This window comes from Neofelis nebulosa, chromosome 3 (assembly GCF_028018385.1).
Source record: "Neofelis nebulosa isolate mNeoNeb1 chromosome 3, mNeoNeb1.pri, whole genome shotgun sequence".
Classification (NCBI taxonomy): domain Eukaryota; kingdom Metazoa; phylum Chordata; class Mammalia; order Carnivora; family Felidae; genus Neofelis; species Neofelis nebulosa.
Window position 1 is genome coordinate 56,954,551 of NC_080784.1, and position 20,221 is coordinate 56,974,771.

At 37.1% G+C, this 20,221-nt stretch overlaps 2 protein-coding genes across 4 annotated transcripts in view; one reads left to right on the forward strand and one right to left on the reverse strand.

Moving 5' to 3' along the window:
- GALNTL6 (polypeptide N-acetylgalactosaminyltransferase like 6) overlaps positions 1 to 20,221 on the reverse strand; it is a 1,200,276-nt gene that overhangs the window by 230,579 nt on the left and 949,476 nt on the right. The gene's annotated exons all lie outside the window — the stretch shown is intronic.
- LOC131506859 (polyadenylate-binding protein-interacting protein 1-like) overlaps positions 7,175 to 20,221 on the forward strand; it is an 85,322-nt gene continuing 72,275 nt past the window's right edge. The window contains exon 1 of the mRNA XM_058720900.1: positions 7,175 to 7,205. The gene's annotated coding sequence lies outside the window, so the exon portion shown is untranslated. The remainder of the gene's footprint in view (positions 7,206 to 20,221) is intronic.

The window sequence follows — 20,221 nt, forward strand, 5'->3', positions numbered from 1 at the left end:
AAAAATCGAGTACATGAGTTAGACTTGTTGCTGCCTGGCCACATGCCTTTGGGTGAGTCACTCTACCCTATTTAACCTCATTTTCCTCAGCTATAAGGTGAAGGCAATGTGCCCAGTTGATCCTAAATATTCCTTCTAGGTCTATGATTCAATGATTTCCCCTGTGAAGTTTTACTTGTAAAGTAGATCTAACCCTGTTGAGTACCCAGTTTTTTGTTTTGTTTTTTTTTTTCCCAAAAGCTTCCTGATGGTTGATATTTTGGTGTTTCTTTGGGCTGTGTGTCATTTTTGAAAGCAAGAGTCAAATCAAAATAAAGCTAACACATATCAAAGATTTAGTCAAAAAGTGAACTCCATGGTATTTTCTTTGGTCAGTACAGCATCTGTCTAATCTCCTGCAACTCACTGTCTACAAGACTGTTACTGGTGTCAAAATAATGACTTTGAAGCACTGTAAGTTCATCAAAGATTTAGGTCTGTTCAGTAAGTTATGCTTATTATGTCAGAAAAATATGGTAACAGAGTTGAGACAGCTTTCTAGTCTACCTCTGAGGAATTGTTCCCAAGGGGACAGTCCAGTGACTATTAGCATTATAGTGTGTGGTCAGTGTGTCCCAAGCGGAAGACCCACCAAAGGCCAAGCAAACAGCTGCCCTGTCTCATCAGCTCACTGAAGCACAGCTACTTGTCCAGCTCCTTCCATATCCTTTGAATTCCCTAATTTACATCCCAAGGGGAGAGCAAGAGAGGCAAGAAGACACTATTTATCTGGCAATAAGGATTTCTATATTTAATTACATACCCATGGAGATGAAATGCCTTTGATGTGTATACTTTGTTGTTGGCATAATATAATAGAGCATGACTTTAAGATCATATAGAATATGGGGGGTACATGGGTGGCTCTGTTGGTTAAACGTCTGACTTCGGCTCAGGTCATGATCTCACTATTCGTGAGTTTGAGCCCTGCATCGGGCCCTGTGCTGACAGCTCAGAGCCTGGAGGCTGCTTCAGATTCTGTGTCTCCTTCTCTCTTGGCCCCTCCCTTGCTCACACTCTGTCTGTCTCTCTCTCTCTCAAAAATAAACATAAAAAAATTAAAAAAATCATATAGAATATGGGAATATGTCTTAGTTGTTATGAGTTCTGAAATGTAATAGAATATAAATACACAATAGCATAAATATCTTCCTTTTCCTCATAACAAAATATACTGACTACAACTCTCAGTGTTCTGGATAGTTTGAGGTTACATCAGAGTGACAGGGAATACTTCAGAATTAGGGAATATAAGATATTCTTCTATTTTTTTTAATCCACTTGGCATATGTCATGCACGTATTTTAACCCAAAGTAACAATGTTCAGAATAACATAGCAGGGCCTCTAGAGACTCTTTATACTGTGTTTACACGAGAGAAATACAGGCATATCTCAGAGATTTTGGAGTTTGGGTTCCAAACCACCCCACAAAAAAGCAAAATCACAGTAAAGCAAATCAAATAATTTTTTGTTTGTTTCCCAGTGCATATAAAAATGTTATTTATGCTACCCTGTAGCCTATTTAGTATGCAATAGAGTTATGTCTAAAAACAATGTATATACATTAACTGAAAGATACTTTCGTGCTAAAAAGTGCTAACCCTTAGTGAGTCGTTATTTTTTTGCTGGTGCAAGGTCTTGCCTTGATGCTGATGGCTGCTGACTGATCAGAGTGGTGGTTGCTGGAAGGCTGGGGTGGCTGTGGCAATTTCTTTATTGTAAGACAACAGTGAAGTTTGCTGCATCAATTGATTCTTCTTTTCACAACCCATTTCACTGTACTGTGTGATACTGTTGGATAGTATTTTATCCACAGTAGAACTTCATTCAAAATTGGAGTCAGTCCTCTCAAACCCTGCTGCTGCTTTAGCAACTAAGTTTACATAATATTCTAAATGCTTTGTTGCCATTTCAACAATCTTCCCAGCATCTTCACCAGTAGCAGATTCCATCTCAACCACTTTCTTTGCTCATCCATAGAAAAACTCCTATCTGTTCAAGTTTGATCATGAGATTGCAGCAATTCAGTCCCATCTTCAGCCTCCACGTCTAATTCTAGTTCTCTTGTTATTTTCACCACATGTGCAGTTACTTCCTCCACTTAAATCACGAACTCCTCGAAGTCATCCATGAGAGTTGGAAACTTCTTCCAAACTCTTGCTCATGTTGATATTTTGAACTCTTCCCATGAATCACAAATGTTCTTCATGGCATCTAGAAAGGTGAATCCTTTCCAGCAAGCTTTCAGTTTACTTTGGCCAAATCCATCAGAGGAATCACTGTCTATGACAACTATAGCCTTACAAAATGTATTTCTTAAGTAATAAGGCTCAAAAATCAAAATTGCTCCTTGATCTATGGGCTGCAGAATGGATATTGTGTTAGCAGGTATGAGAACAACATCAATCTCGTTGTCCATCTCCATTGGAGCTCTTGGGTGACCAGGCACACTGTCAACGAGCAGTCATATTTTGGAAGAAATCTTTCTTTCTGAGCAGTAGGTCTCAACAATGGGCTTAAAATATTTAGTAAACCATGTTGAAGGAAATGCACTATCATCCAGGCTTTGTTGTTCCACTTATAGAGCAAAGGCAGAACAGATTTCATGTAATTCTTGAAAGCCTTAGGATTTTCAGAATGGTCAGTGAGCACTGGCTTCAGCTTAAAGTCTCCAGTTGAATTAGCCCCTAACAACAGAGTCAGTCTGTCCTTTGAAGCTTTAAAGCCAGGCACTGACTTCTCTCTAGTTATGAAAATCTTAGATGGCATCTTCTTCCAGTAGAAGGTTATTTCATCTGCGCTAAAAATCTGTTGTTCAGTGTGGCCACCTTCATTAACGATCTGAGCGAGATCTTCTGGACAACCGGCTGCAACTTCTACATCAGCACTGGCTGCTTCACCTTGTACTCTTCTGTTAGTGGAGACGGCATCTTGCCTTAACCTCATGAGCCAACTTCTGCTAGCTTCCAACTTTACCTCTGCAGCTCCCTCACCTCTCCCAGCCTTCACAATACCGAAGGGAGTTAGGGCTCTGATCTGGACTGGTCTTCTATCCGGACCACTAAAACTTTCTGGGAGTCAGCAATAAGGCTGTTTCTCTTTCTTATCATTTGTGTGTTCACTGTGTATCACTTTTAATTTTCTTCAAGAACTTTTTCTTTGCATCCACAAACTGTGTGATGCAGCCTAGCTTTCAGCTCCTCTCGTCTCAGCTTTTCCATGCTTTCCTCGCTAAACTCAATCATCTCTAGCTTTTGATTTGAAGTGAGAGACATGTGACTCTTTCACCTGAACACTTAGAGGCCATTGTAGGGTTATTATTGGCCTAATTTCAATATCGTTGTGTCTCGGGGCGAGGGAGGCCCAAGGAGAGGAAGACAGATGGGGAGATGGCTGGTCGGTGCAGCAGTCAGAAGACACATGTATCTATTAAGTCCACCTTATACGGGCGGGGTTTGTGACATCCCCAAAACAATTACAATAATAACATCAAAGATCACTGATCACAGAGCATTACAATGAACATGACAATAATGAAAAAGTTAGAAATATTATGAGAATTACCAAAATGTGACACTGAGACACAACGTGAACAAATGGTGTTGGAAAAATGGCATTGATAGACTAGCTTGGTGCAGGGCTACCACAAAGCTTCAGTGTGTAAAAACTGCAGTATCTGCAAAGCACAATAAAGTGAAGCCCAATAAAAGGAGGTGTGCCTGTCTACAGATTTTAAGTCTCTCATTGAACTCCAGAAAATGGTCAATTTCTTTATTTTCTGGTTGACCACACTAAACCTGTCCCTTTTGATAGCATTCAAATATAGACATTTTGCATTATCTCTAGAACACAAAAAATTCAACCAAGGAAGCAGTTTGTGAAACCATATTCAATTACCTCTATTATGATTTCAACTGAGTTTTATCTCTGAATGTCCTATTTTCTATTCTTTATAATATGCAAGGCATCTGGAGCCATTTGGGAAATAGCTGGGGACACCAAACTTAAATATATAGACAAAATGTATTCCAGCTCATACGGAAAAAGAAAAGACAGAATTAAAATGTCACCCTTTTGCAACCCCTAATGAACAAATGGATTAAGCCATCAACAGTTGTTAACATCACAAAAGGAGCTACAATCACCTATTTATGTGCCTTCTAATGAAAGAACACATCACTGCCTATAAAGTATTCTTGCCAAAAGGATTAAGTGAATTTGATCATGCCTTTAGATCTAACAACCCGTTTATAGGAAATAAAGGATTACAGAATATGTTAAATGGCACATCAGGGGAATAATCAGCAAAATTCAAACTAGGGAAAGTTCCCCAGGGCAAATGGTTTGCCTTCTTCAACAAATAAACTGAAAGGAAAAAGAAAAGAAATGCAAAGAAAATCCTAAAGATTAAGAGACATTTAAGGGGCGCCTGGGTGGCTCAGTTGGTTGAGCGTCCCACTTCTGCTCAGGTCATGATCTCATGGTCTGTGAGTTCGAGCCCCACGTCAGGCTCTGTGCTGATGGCTTGGAGCCTGGAGCCTGCTTCGGATTCTGTGTCTCCCTCTCTCTCTGCCCTTTTCCTGCTCATGTTGTCTCTCTCTGTGTCTCAAAAATGAATAAACGTTAAAAAATTATTTTAAAAAAGAGACATTTAAGAAATACAGTGTACCTACCAGTCACACCAAAAGAATCTAAGATGAGTCCTGATTCTAAGATAGAATTGACAAAATAAAAAGCAGCTTCTGTTGTCTGGGGACTGGTCTGACGCTCATAGCAAGGCCATCTTGTCTTCTGGTGGTAACCATCTCACAGAACATCAACATCCAGCAAGGTAACTCAGAGACCAATATGAAGTGTGACAAAAACAAGATCACTGTGAAACCAACAACATACCAAATATCCCCCTTTCTTGGCTAAAATGGGTGGTGGCTGCTACTTTTGACCAATTATATTTTTATGAAGTTGTGGAAAGAATTCGAGATTTCTTTCCACAAGAGATTCTTTGACTCCATGCAATCACAGGAGAAGAGATCTGGACATCATTCATCACAGGTCTTTTGTGTTTGTTCAGGTTACCTTTTCAAGGATGTTTATACAGCAAAGAGATATGGAAGAGGAGATCCTGTCTCTCCCAGAAACAAAGGGCAGGTTTATTTATAGGCTTGGAAGTAGAGACAGTGTCTCTCTCTGCATGCTTGTTGCCCATTAGAAAAGATTTGAGTTCCCTAAGTTCAACATTCCTTCGCTATAATATGTCCCACCGCTCTTGCATCTGTGTACATCAGCCTTGTCCCTGGGTGACCTGGGGACAAGGGGAACTGACGCAGGCACCCTGATCATCATGTGGCTTCCTGTGCTGTCAGTACTAAAGTTCATTATCTCTGACCCAGGAATCCAGCGTCTCCTACCTCCATAAGACAGTGGGCAGGCCAACTTGATAACTTGTAGGTAGAGTAAAATCCCGGATTCTTTGCAGTTCTTTACAGGGAGGAGGGAAGGCCACTGATGAAGAGTTCTTAAACATTCCACGGGAGTTTTGGAGTTTTCTGATTAGGGTATGGAGAAAAATCTAGGGAAAGTAGATCGTGCTAAGTACACATGCCAGACTATCCACTTCTGTACCACTTGGGGAATATGAACACTGACTGGATATTAAATGACATTAAGAGATTATTAATTTTTTTTTAAGTAGGCTCCATGCCCAACATGGGGCTTGAACTCATGAGCCTGAGATCTGGGGTCTAATGCTCTATGGATTGAGCCAGCCAGGAGCCCCCAGACTCTCCACTTCTTGCCATCCCACAGCCTACCTCTGCTCAGCTGAGCTCCACACTCCTCCCCGCCAACTTTCCTGTTACTTTTTTCCTCCAGTTGAATCCTTGCAGTATCTGAAAATATCACTGTCTTCACACAAAAGTTTCACAGTGAAAACTAGTGCGCTATGTTTACCTGGAGAATTCTGAGACTTTTCAATGAGCTGCTCTTAGAACCCTGTGTTAACACATAGACAATAGGGTTGGGATACACTTCAGGGTGAGGTTTTCTCTTGGCAAATCAGGAAAGCCTGGATACTTGGCAAATTCCTTGGGATCCCCTCTTCCTCAATCTTTCTCTCTCTCTTTTTCATGATTTGCTTAAAGAACACTTGAATTTTGTATTTTCAGAATAGCTTTAAATGGGCAACACGTTCAGACTAACACAAAAGAAATAAAATGCCACAACACCTATTCATTCCCCTACTATGTGGCCCCTTATTGAGTAGTGAACAGGCACAGATCTAGTGCCCAGCATCCCTCAGGGAAAGCTTCCTTCTTCTCCATGTTTAGGATTGTAAATGGGTTTAAAATCTCCTGTGAAATGCTCTTATATCAAAGATTGTTTGTATACCTTATGAGTCAAAACCTCAAAAGTGAAAAAAAAATATAGATGCCGCCATACATAAAAGGATTAAGTACTTTTTCAGAAAAAGTACTTTTTTTAGAAAAAACTGTGTGTCTGTGAGAGAGAAAGAGAGACAAGAGATAGCTATCACCAGATAAAATATTTATTTTATTTGTCATCTTTTATATTTAGAGTATATACTTTAGCATGATTTCACAAGGGGGTAAATAATTGATGACTTCATATAAAATATTTTGGCATTTTGGTAATAGACTAAAAACTGCCTATACAAATGTATACATATACAAATACCTACACAAATGTAGCGTATCTGTGATACAGCTTTACTTCAGTTCACTTATCACAAATTGAATTTGTACATTCATTACTTATGCCAGTTTTGAGAAGGTAATGTATATTTACCTACAACAGAAATATTTGCATTCTAGTTTTCCTTTTCCGCAGTATTTTCTTAAGGTCTATTTAAAAACTATTTTGTCAGATGTTGCAAATATTTCTCAATAATCCATGTTTAGATTATATGATATTTTTCTAAGAATTTGATGTTTTTCAAAAGTCATGGTAAATAAAAGACTCTTGTGAATGAAAGTGACAAAATCTGAATATAATTTACAGTTTGTGACTATTCTGTTTCCATGAACATAGAATGAAAACTTTGTATTTTCTGTAAGTCAAGCTATACAAAATTTACTGGATTAAAATATTATTTTCTTTATATCATTTCTTCGGGTGCTGTAACTTCTGCTTCAAAGAAGAAAAAAGGTATGAATAAAAACTGGTTGAAACTCAGAGGTCTTTTCTATGTAGTACTATTGCTGAGTATTTTTAACTCACTGCAAATTGGTCCATTTCAATACAATGGAAACACCTCTGCTTTTTAATGATTCAGTAGTTTTACTAGGCTTTAAATACTCTATCTATTGCAAAGAACATTCCATGTAGTTTACAAGTTTGTATTTGCACCAAACTACCTGATAATTCAGTCTAAATGCTCAAATGTAAAAATCTTGCCATCAGCATTATAAATAGTTACTGGTTCCATATTATACTATTTGACCCAGAAAATATTTAAGAATTTTCCTGAAGATGGTGTTAAGCTTTAGTTTACTTGTAGAATAATTACTTAATTGTTTAATTAAAAAATAGTTTAATTGTAGAAAAAAATCACATGATGTAATCTTTTAAGTTAAAAAAAATTTTAAAAACCTCATATAAATCACATTTGAATAATCAATGTTAACATAGGAGAGCAAATCTCTAGGTGATCTAGATGAACTTAGAGATTTTCAGGTTTTTTTTTTTAAATTGCATTAAAATACACAGAACGTAAAATTTACTATCTTAACTCTTTTCAAGTGCGCAGCTCAGTCAGTAGGGTTAAATACATCCACATTGTTGTACAGTCTCCGGACTTTTTGACCTTGCAAACTAAAACTTTATACTCATTAAATAACCACCCCTTTCCCTCTCCCAGCACTTGGAAATCCACCATTCTGCTTTCTGTTTCCATGAGTTTGAGAACTCTAGATACCTCGCACTGTGGAATCATGACAATTTGTCTTTTTATCACTGGCTTATTTTACTCAGCATAATGTTCTCAGAGTTTACCCATGTCTTAGCCTATGTTAGAATTTCTTTGGTTTCTAAGGCTGAATATTCCACTGTATGTATATAAACATCAACAGGACTATTAATATGGTGAAGTCACTGCTCCCAGTGAAAGCGAATGCTGTGTGTGTCAGATCAGCATGCTGCATTTTGTTTATCCCTTTATTTGTCAACAGGCATTTGAGTTGTTTACACCTTTCGGTTATTGTGCATTATACTATTATGAACATAGGTATACAAATATCTCTTCAAGATCCTGTTTTCACTTCTTTTGGAAATACGCCCCCAAATGGAATTACTAGATCATACGGTAATCCTATTTAAAATTTTTTGAGATGCCACCATACTGGTTTCCATCACAGTCGCGCCATTTTTACAGTCCCATCAGCAGTGGATAGGGTGTCTATTCAGTTTTGAAGTCCTTATGATCCTTTTTGTCAAATCCATATTTAAACAAATCGCATTTTAGTGGAAAGTGGAGGAAAACTCTAGCACAGGTCCGAGAGCTACCTAGAAGTCTTGAGAGCTACAAAAAAATTCCCCCACAGTGACTCTTTCAAATCTACTAAATACCAAATATTCCATAAAGAAATAAAAGTCTGTGCACTGACAATGATGAACACTTTCAATATAGAAGACAACCCACTATCAAAGGAAGAAAGCATCATAGATACCAAAGTTTCAGGACTAAAATTGTACCTGGAAAGCCTCCAGACTTGCTTCATTTCCCCCACTGCAGAATGGATTCATCAAGACTACTGTATTTGAAAACATCCTACCTTCCAGTCTAAACGCTCCTTCTACTTATAGAATGAACATCTGATTTGCACAGGCCAGGGGCACTTCCTCTCTGCACCTCACCTCCCCCAGCTGCAGTTTTGTGGGCTGCAGGCTGCATCCGGTGACCTGCAGGCCACCACCTTCTCTCAGTCTCCCTTTTCCATTATCTATTGTATCAGGGAACTCAATGGCGCTTTGTATTTAATTGTCTTAGTTAATGAATCCTTTCATATTTACCAAATAAATCCTCAATATCTTATCTTCTGTTTCTTCCAAGAAAACTCATATCTTATTTTTCACTCATTCCTTTAATCTCTCAGGCTGTCACAAATGCACATTTTGTCAGAGAATTTGTCTTGAGATATGAGGCAACTACTTTAAAAAACATATTTAAGAAAAAAAAACAATAAAAGAACGAGTATATTTATGCCTTTACCCTTATGGGTAAACACTTCATTCATGCATTTCTCAATTTTCTAGCTACTTCAGCAATATCTTAATGTATTTTGCTGAATATAAGGCTATGTGATTTTAAAACTGATTGCTTTCGTATTCCAACATTGATGCTGCTATTAATTATGGGTTTATTTGTACCTACACGCACATTCACAGCTTGGCTAAGTAGCCTTTTATGAGCTGGTTTGATTCCTAATGACCATCTCTAAAAATTGGGACCAAGAGTAAATTTTTCCCATAAAGATAATTAATGATTTTTGGCAACTTATTTTCCTAAGACAAAATCAGGATGAGAAATGGAAACTCTGGGCCTAAACAATACAGGGTAACATAAGCCACATCAACAGGACTATCACTAAGGTGAAGTCACCGCTCCCAGTGAAACCGAATGCTGTGTGTATGAAATCAGCATGTTACATGGAATCCACCTCTGAATTGAAGGGATTGACAAATTCATTTAAGCAATTTTTAGAAAACTCAAAGTGATAAAAAACCAAATTTGGGATGCCTGAGAAAGGGAGAAATTGATCTTTAGCAAGTGAACAAGAATAAAATTCAGGTAGAACAGCAACAACAGAAACCGAAAACCAAAAACAAAACAGAAACAAAACAAAGACAAATAAACAAGACCACCATATACCAGCACAGATATCACATGGAAGCAATGAAATCTCTGTCCTTTTGAAAATACTTTCAATTTTGCATTTCTTCAGCTGAAAAATATCCTAGTATGATTCACGTATACATTCTAGAGACACCTTGTTTTTCTTCAGTTTCCTTAGAAGCATCTACTGGAGTTACTGGGTGGGAATGTTTCATGGGTAGAATTACAGGGACCTCATATTAGCACGTGTGCGAGTGATTGAATAATGTCACCAGTAACTGCCAAAACAGCCATAAAACCTGTGGGGTTTGGCTTGACTTCACAATAAATAAAGACAAATTGGAAAAATTCCTCTAAACTATTCCTTAGTGTGAGAAAAATGTTATGTCAAAATTTCAATTTAGATGAGACCAGAACTAAATTAAATACCTGGGAATTGGTCCTGTTCCCAAGGCTACCGAAACTCCAAGTTTCTGACAACATTCTTGTACTGCAATATAGGAGGCATGCCGGAAATGGGCTGTCTGCCCTTGTTGAGGAAAATTGACCTGCTTAAAGTTATGTCCTCTCAAGGAATTCTCCATTTCTTGATAATGCTATTACATAATGAAAAGGAAAGGGATCATATAAGATATTATCTTGATTTAAAGTTAAAAAAATAAAATATTGAGAGGATCAAAAAAATGTCTCATATTCTTGAATGAAAGAAACCAATAAAATAAGCAGTGAAATATGACAAAGTAATATATGGAACAGTAATAATTATGTTTACATTAACTGAGTGCTTGTAATATCTATTCTAAAATATATTCATGTATTAGTTTATTAGATCCTCTGCACAGATGAGAAAAAAATATGCTTATTTACAAATAGAAAAATGGAGGTCAGAAAAGTTTAAAAATATGCTGGTGCCTGCTGGCTCAATCAGAAGAGCATGTGACTCTTGACCTTGGGGCCATGAGTTTGAGTTCCACGTTGGGTGTTGGGTGTAGAGATTACGTAAACAGACAAACAAATTAAAAAAAATTTATTTTCCTGAGGTCATAGAGTAAAATTGTGTCTGGAATATTGTAAGTACTCAATAAAATATTAGCAATTATGTGTCAGGAGAGAGAAAAAAAACTTGAACCCAAATGTATCCATCAGGAATCTTTTAAGTGTAAGGGAATTTGATATAGGGAATTTGATGCTTATAGTAGTATTATATAATTATTATAAAAAACCTGGAAAAATTATGAAAGTGGAAAGAAGGAGAAAAAAAGTCAGTAAGAGTTTACGGCCCCAAATCAATCACTTCATAAGCCAGACAGAGAAAGACCAATACTGCCTGGTATCACTTATATGTGGAATCTTAAAAAAGAAAAGTAAAATTCATAGAAACAGAGAGTAGAAAAGTGATGACCAGGGCCTGGGGGTAGAGGAAATAGGGAGAGGTTCATAAAAGGGCACCCACTTGTCGTTATAAGATGAAAGAGGTCTAAGGATCTAATAATATAAGACATGGTGACTATGGTCAATAACACTGTCTTGTATACTTGAAATGTGCCAAGAGTGTAGAACTTAAATGTTCTCACCCTTAAGCGCCCAAAAAGGTAAATAGGTGAGGTGTCCCATCTGTGAGGTGTCCCATCTTTTCTTATCTGAACAAGAACATGGTTCTTGTAGCTATCCCATCTTTCCCTGCATCCTAAGTTTTTGATCTTTCTACTGAGTCATTCCATCTTCAAGCAAAAATGTTGCAATCTCCTTTTCTTAAAAGCAAACCTTTGATGCACACCCTCCTCCAGCTTCTGTCGGGTTCATGCATTCCCTTTTCCAGTCAGATTTGTGACTTGCTGCCTCCACTTCATCTCCTCCCTCTGTCTCTTGAATCCTTCCTTGCCTTTCATTCATTTATTCAACATGGTCTTTGGAATCAGTACAGGATAGCATTGTGCTAGACACAGTGGTCAGTTACTGTTGGAAACTGGCAAGACTTTTGTTTCAGAGGGATTCTTCTGCAAAGACATAGCTCTTGTTTAGACTCAGAGTAAAAGGCATATGAGGTGAAAAGCATGGAGATAGGGGAGGGAAGGACAAAGGGAGCTATTCCCAAGGAAATTATTTTGGAGTTCACTGACAGAGAAGAGAAAATGGGGTCTGAGGCAGACAGGTCTAATTGTGAGCGCAAAGCACTTTTGTGGTTGCCTGCAGAGTTGATTCTGACTAAGATTCACACTTGGCTGATACATCCAGGAAAGCAGGAATCATGAAGAAAGATACAGGTCCTGGAAAAATTCTGAAGTGGTGAAAACCCCTTGCTTGAGTAATTGAAAGCTAAACTGGACCAAGCACTATGAAATATAATTTGGCCCTCTTCTCCAGGGAATGGAGAAAATGATCTAATAGGTCTTTTCCATCTCTGCTTTCTGTGACCTCTGGCTGTTAACATCACTTTTCCTCGTTATGTCAAAATGAATTGCCTATTTACCACTGAACTCTAGAAGGCATTTTTTTTCTCCCTAGGTAAGACAACAACCTAGCATTTGCTACATGCACTTCATTTCAACTTAATCAATGTGCCAAGGAGTCATTTTAAAATGGGTGATATTATTTCCAGGAAATTTTGCTTACTTGCTGGGTGCATGCTTTCCCTTCACTGTCAAGCCAGAGCTCCCCCAAATTCTAGAAGAAATTCCAAAGAGAATATAAAATATATTTGCAAAATGGGAAGCAAAATGAAGTGATATGGCCTTTAAATTGCCAATAGCCTCCATAGCAAGGTTATTTATTAGTACTGGAATCTGCTCAGGCTAGTATTTGCCATGACAGTAAAAACTGGAAAACAGTGATGCAGGATGACTGCATTTATATTCTACAGTATTGCATACATTTCTCTTTTTTAGGCAGGCAGAAGAAATAGAAATTATTTAAATTTCTTATGAAGCAGTAAATAAATGGTGTTTCTTGCAGATTATATTTATAAATGTATGTATATATATGTATGTATATGTATATATATTTCACACACATATACATATATGTATATATCACTTCTGTCACTAAGAATAAGTGAAAGTTGCCTCATTCATAATTTACAAAAAAAGTCATTGTTTCCTTCACAGTCTTGATTAAATGAGGCAATAAATCATATGTCTAAAACATGCCAGGCATCTGCCAAGGCAAAAGTTGGCTCAGAAAGTGACAAGCACAGAATTGTAGAGCAGTAGGAGTTTTATAGTCTGTCACTGGCATGACAAGGAATGATAAAGGGTAGCATTATGTCTCCTCTACTGATAGTCCAGCCACGTATTTTCTACTGTAATTCTTTTCTTTGGCCCTCTTTATCTTCATTTAAATGGGATGCATCTCCTTGAGCTGAAGTAAAGACATATATTTTCCTTGCTAATGAAGTGTCTCCCATGGTCCCAAGATCATTTTCACACTTGATGAAGTTCATCTGGGGGGGGGGGGGTATGGTCAGTCAGTGTGCTCCAGATGGAGATAGACACGATGTTGGTTTTCCTACTCTCTGTGGACAGACAAGCCTTGGATTGCTGGAGAGATTTGTTTTTCCCAGTTTTCTCATAAAGATCGTTTAGGCTATAGATTCTGCCTGTCCCTCAAAATTTATGTTAGACCAAATCTCTGTTTTTGAATGTGAGACAGCACTCCCTAGTTATTTCATTAAGTTGAGAATAAACAAATACAAATAAAAGATAATAAAATATTAATTAAACTAAAAATTAACAAGCTATGGTCAATGCTAGAAAAGCAATGCCTCTCTTTGAACAACCCATCAACAAATAAAATGTAATTCAAATGTGGTGCGAGGCAGTAATACAGTGAGTGAATGGTGGGAAACATAGGACACAATACTCTGGGTTTGGTCATTGACAAACTCAGCAAAGATATAGTAAATTTTCAGATGGGGAGATAATCAGTACCTCAAAATAGGGTTCATTTATTCAGAGTGTTTGATATAGATGGCATCAGGATCCTGAAAGGGAGGATGCTGGAACTTGAATTGGATGAGTAAGATTTACACGGATGAAGACGAGGAAAGGAAGGTGAAGTCTTGCAAATGAAATTATCGAAGGGCAGGGAAGGAACAGTCCTGAGATGGCCCTTTATTATAAAAACACAACGAAAAATGAAACAACTGACCGAACAACCAACCAAACAAGAATCTCTGCTTGGATAGCCCTTTATAAAAAAGATGCTAAACTATGCAATTTTGTGAATCTGGAGGAAACCAAAAACATGAAAACAAGTTGTATTTTCCATCTCATCTTTTTCCCCTTAGTGGCTATAAATCCTAAATGTTTTCACTTTCATATTGATATTTTTGGAAGCCAAATAATACATGCACAGGCAAACTATTTAATACAAAGGAGTATATATTGACAAATACACCCACTTCATGCCTCCAGTACTCCATTTTCCCTTACTAGAACTAACCCCTTTGACTAATTTTTTAGTCTATATTTTTAGGATGTGTCCTAAACAGGAAATATATCCTATATTTTTAGGATGTTTTAAGCATATAGAATAATATATATATATATTTATATATATATATATATATATATATATATATATGTACACATATATACACACACATATACATATAATTCTATATATTCTATTTGCCTAAAATGTCCTGGAGATACATATAAATTACATATCAATATAAACAAAATATATAAAAATTATTATGCATATACATATACATATAAATGAATTTCTACCATAATATTTTAAATGCAAAGGGGATTTCTTTTGAAAATCTGGCCCTATATTGTACTATTGGCCAGAGAAATACCCTTCATTTATTTATGTTTATTAAAAAAATGGTTTTTTAAGTTTTATTTTATTTTTTGAGAGACAGAGACAGAGTACAAGCAGGGCAGAAGCAAAGAGAGAGGGAAACACAGAATCCAAAGCAGGTTCCAGGCTCTGAGCTGTCAGCACAGAGCCTGACATAGGGCTCGAACCCACGAATGAGAGATCATGAACCTAGGCTGAAATTGGACACTCAACTGACTGAGCCACCCAGGCACCCCTATTTAGGCTCATTTTGTACTTAAGACAATTTCCTTTTTCACCATATGGTTGTGGTGAATTCTCATGAAATGTAACTAACAATCATCACTAGAAGAATCATGAAATATCTCAAATGGTTCTGATATTGTCGAGTTATCCTGGGAGAGACACCAACATGGAAAAGCCAAATCAGTCTGTGCCACCTGGGACTTGTACCATCTAGGTCTTATGATCTTTGGATCAAAATCTCATGGATAGAAACTTGCCAAGGTTTCTAACAAAAATCAACCCCTAGCAAAATGTCAAGAGTAAATATCAGGGTAGCAGAATCCAATGTGCCTTTTAAGTTCTTTGTTTAAAGTCCAGAGCTAAATCTGAATGGGGACAAAAAAGGCAACTCACAAAGCATTAATTTCCAATACTTATGGCTATGTTATATGAAATGACATGTTCAGAAAGATGCCTACAAGTTATACTGGGCAGTTTTTTTTTCCTGAAAATGAGTTCCAAATAAACTTTAGGGTCACAATTAGATATTAACTTTTTTTTGGACAAGGAACACTTAAATTAGTTCAAGCAAAAGGTATGTTTCACGGGACCCTAAAGCAGGAAGGGTAACCTGGGTTTTCCTAAAATTCATCTTCATTTTATAGATTTGAAGACTAGGGATTTTGGAGGATAAACAACTGACTCAAAGTCTTAGGCTCTAGTCTATGTAAAGTCTGTATCATTTTCAGTGCATTGTGGCATCACAAATCAACCTAAGGACAAAATATTGAAAAATTCCCATATTGAAAACACTTTCATTGGCTAAACTCATTGTCTTTCTCTAATATGTAATGAGTAGTATTTCTCAAGTTCCTGCATTTTAATATAGTGTTCTACAAGGAACACAAAAGTAATTCTTTGTCTCTTCTCTGCTCCATTTACTTACCTCTACTTAAGAGGGACCAAGAGGGAAGGGAAAGAAAAAAATATATAGTTACAAACAAAGAAGGAGACAAACCATAAGAGACTTTTAAATTCAGAGAACAAACTGAGGGTGGAAGGGGATGAGATGGGGGGGCATGGGGAAAATGGGTGATGGGCATTGAGGAGGGCACTTGTTGGGATGAGCACTGGGTATTTTATGTAAGTGATGAATCACGGGAATCTACTCCCGAAGCCAAGAATACACTGTATACACTGTATGTTAGCTAACTTGACAATAAATTTTATATATACATATATATTTATATGTATACATATAAAGAGCTTTCCTGGTTTACAGTTGTTGTGTGTTTCACGTTTTACAATGTAATTGTTGCCTTAAAGTCTGTCACTCCCAACTAGTCTGTGAATACGAGAATAATGTCTGGCACATTGTAGGCATTCGGAGGATTGTTAATTGAAGTATAATTGAATCACAGTAGCCCCCTTACACACCAGAGGCAATTTTTTTTCTCTTGTAGTAGTTAAGATGTGGAAAGACATTATGATTTGAAAGGAGAGTTTTAGACACAATGATTAGATTAGTATTTTTCTGGAGTGTTAATTAGGCATTAGTTTGAAAAGCAGTCTAGGGTGAGATTGTGGTAGATATCCGATGTCAGGTAAATAAGGAATTTATCTAATGGATAATAGGAAACCAGCAATGAGTTCTAAGCAATATGATTTTGTAGTACTATAGATAAAAAGTACTAAGAACTTAAATTAGAGTGGTAACATTTTGAAGTAAGAATCAACAAATGTAATGAATATTTGCTTAGAAAGGATTCACCTTTATTAAAATTTTTAGCAAGGTTAATGAGGTCCAGAGAGAACAAGAAGCCTGTCTATAATTGTACAGCTGGGATTTTAATCAATTTTCTTATCTAGGCACCTCAGTGTTAAATTGAAGAGTCTGAGATTGTCCACCTTTTGGAATAAGGTTCTCACTTCACTTGCTCTGAGAACTGAAATAGCACTGTCCAGAGAAGGGTACTCATTTCACTACTTTAAGCTCATATTCCTCTATACATCGCTGAGACCAGGCCAGTCATTGTCTAGCTCTCAGGCAAGTTCCAGCACCAAAATGTCTTGGTCCACATTAGGATACTTGAGGCCAGTCAATTCCACTATATCTCTCATTTCATGTGTAATCCGTGGTCAACATCCACAAACAATATGTATATATCCAAATTTATTATATCTACCTTCTCTCCATCCCTCAGCTTCTTAATGCATGTATTGACCTGGTTTTTCCTACTTTTGAAACCTCTCTTCCCCAAGTCTTTCACTTGTACCCCCATAGCCCTTGCTCTTATCATGAATATATCCTTATATTCTCAAATTTGTAAGAAACATCTTTCTCCTCTCTCTCTCTCTTTCCCTTTCTCCTTCTCTCTCTGTCTTTCAGAGAACACAACTCATAACCACACTTGAAGACATCCTCTGAGAAAACCACTCAGATCTTCCAAATTCCATATCTTAGAGCCAAGAAGGAAGCACCTTTTTGCTGCTTTTAGGTGATTATTCTTCTAGTCATGCCTTAGCCACCTCAGGCTGCTACAACGAAAACACCATTGAGTGGATGGCTTAAACAACGGGAGTTTATTTCTCACAGTTCTGGAGGCTGGGAAGTTCAAGTTTAAGTGGGCTGGCCAATTCTGTTCCCATTGTGGCTCTCCACTTGGCTTGCAGACAGCAACTTTCTCACTGTGTCCTCACATGGCAGAGAGAAAGTGCTGGTCTCTCTTCCTCTTCTTGTAAGGATCCTAATCACAAAATGGAAGTCCCACACTTGTAAACTAATGTAAATCTAATTAGTTCCTAAAGTCTTCACCTCCAGATGCCATCATATTAGGGCCTGGGGTTTCAACACATCAATTTTGGGAAGATACAAACACTCAGTGTTTTGTATAACAGGTCATAAACCAGACAAAACTAAACAAGTCATTGAGCATTGATACTCAGCTGTCTTAGGCTCTATCTCCATTACCGTTAATTTATCAATTTATGGGTTTCTCTCTCTTCTCAACTAGGATATTGGGGCCAGACTGATTTCAAAATCTGCCTAGATAATTCATCTAACAACTTTGTTTCCTTGACTTCAGTAACACTTTCATTAGGCTTCAGTTACCTATTCTCAGGAAAACACCTTGTGTTGTACCCTCATGCTAAACTGCCCTGTTACACAGCAATTCTAGTGTCTGAATCTCAGACCACAGTTTCCTGTCATCTGCCTCTTTCTGTTTCTTGATCTTCTGGTTTCATCCTATTGTGTTCTTCATTTTCTTCCAACCCAAAGGTTTTCTCCCAGTACTCATTCCTTCTCTATGCAGCATAACTTCCATGGTTCAATACTGAACAAACATTGTTTTTTTCCTTTGACCCCACATTTCCTCTGCACACCCTTGGCCAGACTTTATCTCTGGATCATATTACTGTGTACTTTGTTATTCCTAAACTAAAGCAGCAGAGTTGACGCTGAAGAAAATAAAATTTCTGTGCATATGGGCGTCACCATAATTGACATACTTCAATCTCAGCTGTGTCCTTGGAACCAAACATCAGCCCTCTCACTTGTTGGTGAACTCCTTCTCCAGTTCCCTTTGATGAATAAGCTTCTCCTGTCCCCTCGAGCTACTCTTCAGTTACTTCTCTTTTCACTATAAGTCAAAGATTTTGACTCATAATTTTCAGTGGAGGTTAAAATTAATTTCAGCTTCTCATCAGCTTGTTCATTTTTAAATCCTTAGTAAAGTGCTTGATGTGTCTTAGACACTCAATAAATATTGAATGAATAAATTTACCTTTTCCCTATCCACAAAATAATTGCAATGTACACTCAAACTTATCTAGTTTCAGAGAATGTGTTTTTCTGCCTTATAGGACCAACCTATTTGCCTGTGGCCTAGACACCAGGTCTTTTTGGCTTCTTTGGGACATGTTCCATTAGGTATTGTCTCACTCTTATATATTCAAATTCTTCCTCTATTGGCTGCTTTTCTTTAGCAATAAACATTTTTAAGTTTGTCTAATACTAGATAAACTAATGAAAATATTCCTTTAAGATCTGAATTTCTCTTTAGCTAAATACAAAATGTTCTACTTTCTATCATCTCTAAAATCATTGCAAAGATGAATTTTACTCTTTAAGCACCATGATCTGGTTCCAACTTCTATCTCTGTTTGGAAACTGCTATTCAATAATTTCTAATTGTTAAAGAAATCACACATTTTAAAGTCCTTGCCTCACTGAACCTTACCACTTCTTCTGAAATTTCTTTGTTGGCTTTTATGAATCTGTGTTTCAAATCACTAGACATTGTCAAATGTCTCCTGCAGGGAAAAATCGCCCCTGGTTAAGAACCACTGATCAATCAAAGTGGTTAATAACAATGAGAAAAAAGGAATGATTCATTAATTCCATTGTTAGGTTCTAGAAATGAGCTTTAATTTCAAATTAATCTGATCACGTTTTGAATAAGATCATTAGGTCTTGAAATCTGTACTTCTCCTAACCCCTACCACTCCCATTGACTTTGTTACTTAGCTGGGTAATTTGGCAAATTTTCTGGAAATTTGCCCTCCCCCCCCCCCACCTTTGTTCTGTTATTTACTTTCCCTGGAATTCAGGTGGAACAGCAGTAGCCTTGATGGGAAACCTTAACAGCAACCTGGAATACAAGGTCCTTGTGGGGGAAGACATGGGGGTTACTGATAGCTAACTGATCATGAAAGAAGGAAAATAAAACTTTTCAGAAGAACAATTCAAACTGTACCTAATTCACTTTTTGGTAAAGTACTGAAACTTGTCATAGCTTAGTCAATTTATGTACATGAATTCGGCTAATATGAAAATAGAAATTACCTCAGTAAAATTTTGAACTTTCATAACTTTTCATTTATACCATTTTATATTAAATAAAATTTAAGTTTTTCTGTATTAGCAGACTGTGCACATCCCATAAGAATGTGCCCCTTTTGAACACCCTGGCAAAAGGACCTCTCCACCTGCTTTTAAGTTTGCTCCTTGGGTAAGCAATAATTGAGTATAAGGACATGCCCATGACAGTTTTGGAAAGAACTGATGTCTTTAGAGTGAAAAACTGAGCATGTGTAGACAGAGGAGTTTGCTGATTTCATTTGAGTACACCAGGACAAAATAAAATGCAAAACAAGAACATAATAATCTCAGCCAAATATTTTTTATGCTAAAGTCTCTTATAAATTGGATGCAAGAAAATCATCTTCTTGACGTGATGCTTAAATAAATAAACCAAGTCCCTAAAAGGAGAGGAAAATAGGTTACCCATTCGACCACAAAGAGAATGGTAACAAT